Raw genomic sequence first — 6257 nt, forward strand, 5'->3', positions numbered from 1 at the left:
TAGTATCTGTCTTTCTAAAATCTCTTGCCCATCTTCAATTCCATTTTCCATTATCTTCTCCATCATGGAAAATTATTTACATTATTGAAATCCAAGATGCACATTCGACTATACTTTCTTAACATCAAGAATTCCAGAATTATATAGTTATTTTTTTTACAAAAGTTGCTGGCAGTTTCACTTTTGGGAAGACTCATGTTTGTTTGATAGGGATAATCTCCCAACAATGTTTAGGTAATTAAAATCCCCGGTTATCTCTATTTCATAGCTCTTTGGAAACTCTGCAGTTTCAAAATGGCGCTTTTTTATTCTGTAGAATCTCTCATTTTGATATAATTTGAGTAGGTTCTCACATTGTTATTTTAATAAGACAGTTACTAAGCAACAAACTGTGGTTTATAAACCACTCTACTTGTCTTCACAGAAAAAAAAAATAAAACCATTGTGGCTTAGTGGTAACGTGATCAAAATTTGCTGGCATGCTGTGGCCCGGTACCGGTTCACGGACCAGGGCTTTTGGACCCCTGTCCTAAGGCACAATGTGGCAAGCAGCCTCAGAGCTGCACAGTTCTGGGGTTGCTTGCTATCTCTCAAGGCAGTGCAAAGCAGCCAAAAGAGCAGAGGTCTGTGTGTGTGTGTGTGTGTGTGTGTGTGTGTGTGTAATAGGCATTTGGGAGGAGTTGAAAGGGGAGGCAGAACCTTACCTTAGAACAGGGATGGGCAATTTATTTTCCCAAGGGGTCACATGGGAAACTGGGACTGTTAAGTCTGTATCTTTAAAAAAAAGTTATTTTAAAATAAATAACTGTCAAGTTTGGAATACACGAGTGCAAAAAAATTATTATTCATACTTAGTTGTTTTAGTTTCTTTGAACTGTGGTCTGTGCTGATGATCAGCTAAAATATACTACTGCAGTCTAGCTTGCTTTTTTGTGTTTACCATACCAACAGAGTAGAAAATAACTGCAGTGTGCTTTAAATAAGAATGTAGCCATTTTCTCCTTGCTAGCAATATTAATATGCTTCATTAATGGAATGGCTTTCATGGGCAGATACACTCTGTAATTTGTGATTGTGAAAAGCCACCAAGACAGTATCTTACAAATCTCAATGTCTATTATGTAATCAGCTTAAATCCAGAATTGATGATCCTTTGGGATTTCTATGGATAAGACATGATCCCATTTTGTAAGTAAGCATTCATGTGGATGCAAATATAGAAAGTATTTTGGGATATATTAGTGAGCCTGTAAGCCCTGACATTCCCAGTGTCCCTTCTTTGTGTGGCCAACTGTCAGCTTTTTATACATTTATTGTAAACATTGAAAAGGTTATTTAAACATGTTCAACTTGTATAGCTTCGACAGAACCATAGTTAGGAGTTCCACCTTATATAAATTTGTGATTGCACAAATCCAGCAAATGCGTTTAGCTGAATGATCTTATAGAACTCTTTTCAGATCTTCATATGGGTATTTGCCACAACACTAAGGGATGGAGGCTAACTTTTATCACATAACCTCCATCCCTCAGTTTTGTGGCAATACCTGATATACTTTCCATATGAAGATCTGAAAAGAATTCTATAACACCTCTTACAGGTTACATTCAGACATTTGCCCTGATCCAAAATTTCCATTCAATACTGTACTCTGATAAAGTAATGAGAATGCCCAGAGGAACTCTTCTACCATCCTTAAGTTCTTTAATACAAGAGATGTATTACACTCAAATTATTCAAAACCAAATCAATAGCACAGGTTTTTTTATGGTGTCCAGGTGGGCGCCTTTTCAATTTTTTACCATTAGAACTTGTACAATCCAAATTTCTGTAAGATCAACCTGACAAGTCCCAAAGTGTGTCTCTAGCGCTGTCTTGCAACTAGAGACAGGACTGATGAAAATGGAGGCAAGACTGTGGATGGTCATACTTAACTATTTGCTCAGGTTATTTTTTCCTCCACTTGGCTTTGCTGCGTTGAATAGGAGAGATGATTTTTAATTTACATGGAAACAGGCAGTGGCATCTAAGAGGCCATCCTTGAGCTTCTTTCCAAGTCTTCTACTCCGGATAGGTATAATCATGCCAAAGCACTCATTAAATGGAATGTAGCAGACACAAAGCACCAAGTGGATCTAGTCAAGATCCCAATCTTTACATACTTAATTCTGATGCAGTGTCATGCCTTCTTCTCAGTTTTCCTTGAAGGCCAATACAGGAAGATTCCTTATCCAGGTCCACAGGCATTTTAAGAAAGTAAAATTAGTGGGTATTGGTAATTCAGTGCTTTGGGGGAAAAACTCAGAACAAGCTGAGATGATAAAGACATCATAGATAATAAAGATAATGGGACAGACTGGTCTCACCAATTTGTCTATTCACCACCCCCCTTTTCACATTTTATATGTCCCAAACTTTGGTTTTCTAAATCTCAATCACATTCTGTATTTCTGCTTGTTTGAATCAGGACTGTCTAGCATTGTGCTGTATGTATTTGTTGCTGAAATAAAGATGGTTTGTGCGTTTGGCTATCGCAAATTATCTTTTTGGAGTGTGAATGTTTTGTCTTCAAATGTGTATTACCGTATTTGGAGTTCATCCCTATTTAATATTTTGAGTTTTAATTTAATTTTGTTAAGTTTCTCAATCCAATCAGTATGCGTGTCAAAAAGATCCTTTATATTGCTTTTTTTCTTTTATTCCTGCCTTTTTTAATTGAGTGAGATGTTTTGTTTTTAGAACACAAGATAACTGTATTCTTTGTTCTTTCTTAACATGCCTACAAGTTTGTTTGGGTTTTTTAATTGCAGGGTGGATAATTTGTCAAGTAATGCATCCTGCTGTTACGTTGTTTCCAAGGTTATATTAAAATATTTTTTTTTTACTGTGTATTCTTTTTGTCTCATTTCAGAGAATCTTTATATATATGCAGAGGGATTCTGAACCCTTCTCCTGGTTGATCAGCACAATGTCGTGACACTGGAGTTTTGGTGAGCTTCCTAGAACTAAGGGAAGTGATTGAAAGAATGGCAGAAACACCGTCCAACTAGTATTCTTAAATATCGTGTCAAAGTAGAAGAATATTGAACAAGAATATAATTCTTACTTTTATTGTCACTTCAGCCCAGTGTCTCTAGGAGTCAGGCAGAATACAACAATTACATTAGAGGGACCTAGTTTCATAGGTAGGAAAGCTGTATATTTCATCAAATAACTGGTGAAATGGGAAGTGGTGCTCTATATTATGCTTTGGTTAGCATTTCTAATAATTGTCACAGTTGTCTGCGTCATAATCTTTATAACCTGCTTTGGTTTTTGATTGTCTTGTCCTGAATGATAACACATTTCAGTGGCAATGTAACAAAGCATATAATAAATGTAGGCAGAGCATATCCAGGGGAAAAAACTGAATATGCCCATTTTGACTTGATAATCTTGATACTTTGTGTTCTAAATAATCTTTACTAGTCTAATTAGTTATAGGAGGAGGACTGGCAAAGCCAGAGAGAGGAGTTAAAAGAGGGCTCAGTTTAGATTTGTTACCTAGCCACAAGCAAGTTAAGAACCTTGAATGCCATTGATCCTTATCTAACTCTAACCAGGTGCTGATCATTAGTTGGGAAGATTCCTGGGCATAGGCTTTTAGAATCAAATCAGTTAATAACCTTCATAGGTGGACCTGGCTTTTCATGCTTTACATTGGTGGATATTAATATATTTTGCCAAATATATTGAGTGAAAGAGATGTGAGAACATATCTGGCCTTGGAAAAAGAAAGAGAACACAATTCCAGTACAAATAGTCCTCATTGAACAACCACTTGTTCAGTGACTGTTTGAGGTTACAATAGTGGCAAACAAGGAGTTTTACAATAGGTCCTTGCACTTGTAGCCTTTGCAGTATTCCTGTGGTCTTCTGATTGTCATTTGTGATCTTCACTGTTGGCTTTCAACAAGCAAAGTCAAATGAAAAGCTGTAGGGGATCGCAAGTGACCATCGCAAACCTGTAGGATTGCCACAACTGTCATTGTAACTTGATGTGGTCATGTGACTTCTGCTTTACAACCACATTGCTTAGGGAAGTAGCTGCTGATCCCACTGACCGTAGTTAAGCAAGGATTAACTGTCTGTATGCCATTTAATTTAAAGCATTTCTATACACCGAAAATGAGATTGCATATCTTGTACTGTCTTAAACAATAGAAACAAATGGCCCTAACTTACATTTCTTTTCTCATACTGTAATCAACAGCTGAATCCTAATGCTTTACCTACATTCCATATGATGATTCTTTGTCAAATATGGAGGGGATAAGGGATAGGTTTATGAAGAAAGACACTTGGAAGCATTAGAAGGAAGAAAAATGTGCTGAAAACTACTACAATCATGATATGAAGTTTCTATGCTGCCTTGTAATAATATATTGATACAGTGTTATAAAGTATAACAAAATTCAGTATTAATGATTAACGGTCATCAAACAAATATTTATATCTATAGTATGCTCTCACAGAGATGTTTTAAGTTGGTACTTTGATAAGAATGAATCATGCCTCCCTAAATATTATTTAAGATATATGATTCTTGATTGCATGTACAAACATGCCAAATTGGCATTGGAATGAACATTTTTTTCCTTAAATCATATATTTAATTAATGTTATACTGGGTACAAATATGCACTGTTGGGAGACCTGAAAGAACAAGTTAGGGGCAATCATTTTGTAGAAAATCTGTATGAAGTCGAAAGTGACTTGATGGCACAAAATCATCATTGTGTGTGTAGATGTGAGATGTGTAGATGTGTGTGTGTGTATGTATGTACACACACACATATGCAGCCTGAAGGGACAAACACTAATATTTATTTAGTAATTATAATGACAATAATGCAGTAGCAATATCTTTGTTTCAAAATCTGCTCAAATATTATCATGCATAGTGTGTCTAAATTTCTGTACTAGCTTACAAAATTTGGTGCTGCAACTCTAAACTTGGCAATTTCAGTCAAAATTGTACACATTTGAACGATATCAGAGAGATTAGTACTATGGTTAAGGCTGGTTTTGATTATTAAGAAGCAATTAGGAAGTGTCCCTACACAGGTTCTCCCTTTCTCTTCCTCTTTAGCCAAGTAAGTTTTTCTAAAGTAACGAGTACGTCTTTTGAGGTAATATGGTCCAATTTTAAATCTTGTAAATCAATCTTCCAGATGTGTTGGAACTCCAGTGTCCTGTCTCAGAACACACGCTCGCAAACATGCAGAGAATTGCAAACTTTGCTAGGAGGTTTTCAAGTAAATAAAGTGACAAAGGAAATGTGTGTGGAAATGTGCATGCGCGCGCACACACACACAGGAAAAATCAGGTCCCCTGAAGTCCAACAAGCTCGCCTTGAGAGAGAGTCCAAATCCAAAACAGCAGGCACAAAGTAATTGGGCAAAGTCCAAGAGTCCTAATGTTGTAGCAGAGTCATCAGCCAGTCCAGATCCAGAATCACGATCACAGAATTTCAAGTTGAGAGGCAACAGAGCCTAAGTTAATATTGCCAGTGGAGAGGTGTGAGCTCACTGCTGTTCTTACAAAGCCGGTGTTGCTTATTTGGAAAGGCAAAGTTCCTTTCTTGAGAAGAAACTGGCCCATCCTCTTTGTTGTCCTCTCTGCACAGCAACGCTTATATTTAGAGAGGCTGGCTGCTCAGACGCCTCACCTTCTGAGACTAATGGAGCTGGTTAGTGAGTGGTGCAGCCTCTTTTGCCTGCAGCCGCTGAGGCAGCAGATTATCTGGCAATGCTGGGACTGGCTTCTCACAGTTAGTACTGAGTCTGAACTGGCCATGACACCAGGTCATCTGAATGTGCTTCTTTGGATTTTGATAAATTGTAGTTCCAGTGCACTGAGAAGGGTGTCTGATTCAGGAAGGCATTTGAAAATCTATAGTTATATTAGTATTGTAGGGTACACAGAATTTTTTGAAGGCTCAAGTTGATTCGAAACAAGGTATAGATGATGTATTTTTTCCAAAAACTTACCTTTGATTGCAGAGAAACTCTTCCTTCTTTGTTAGATAGGGCACACCTGTTTGTTGCTTTTAAATATATGAGCATGTCACTTAATGGTGGAATATGTGATCACGTTTGATCTGATTAAAATCTTTCATTTCTCCCTTTCATTTGAAAGATAAGAGAAATGGCCATGTATTGATCTCAAATAGTTCTAGACTATTTTTTAACTGTTTGCTTTTGACTGGTTTGCG

This window comes from Protobothrops mucrosquamatus, unplaced genomic scaffold (genome assembly GCF_001527695.2).
Source record: "Protobothrops mucrosquamatus isolate PMUCROS unplaced genomic scaffold, P.Mucros_1.0 scaffold624, whole genome shotgun sequence".
In the NCBI taxonomy this organism is placed as follows: Eukaryota; Metazoa; Chordata; class Lepidosauria; order Squamata; family Viperidae; genus Protobothrops; species Protobothrops mucrosquamatus.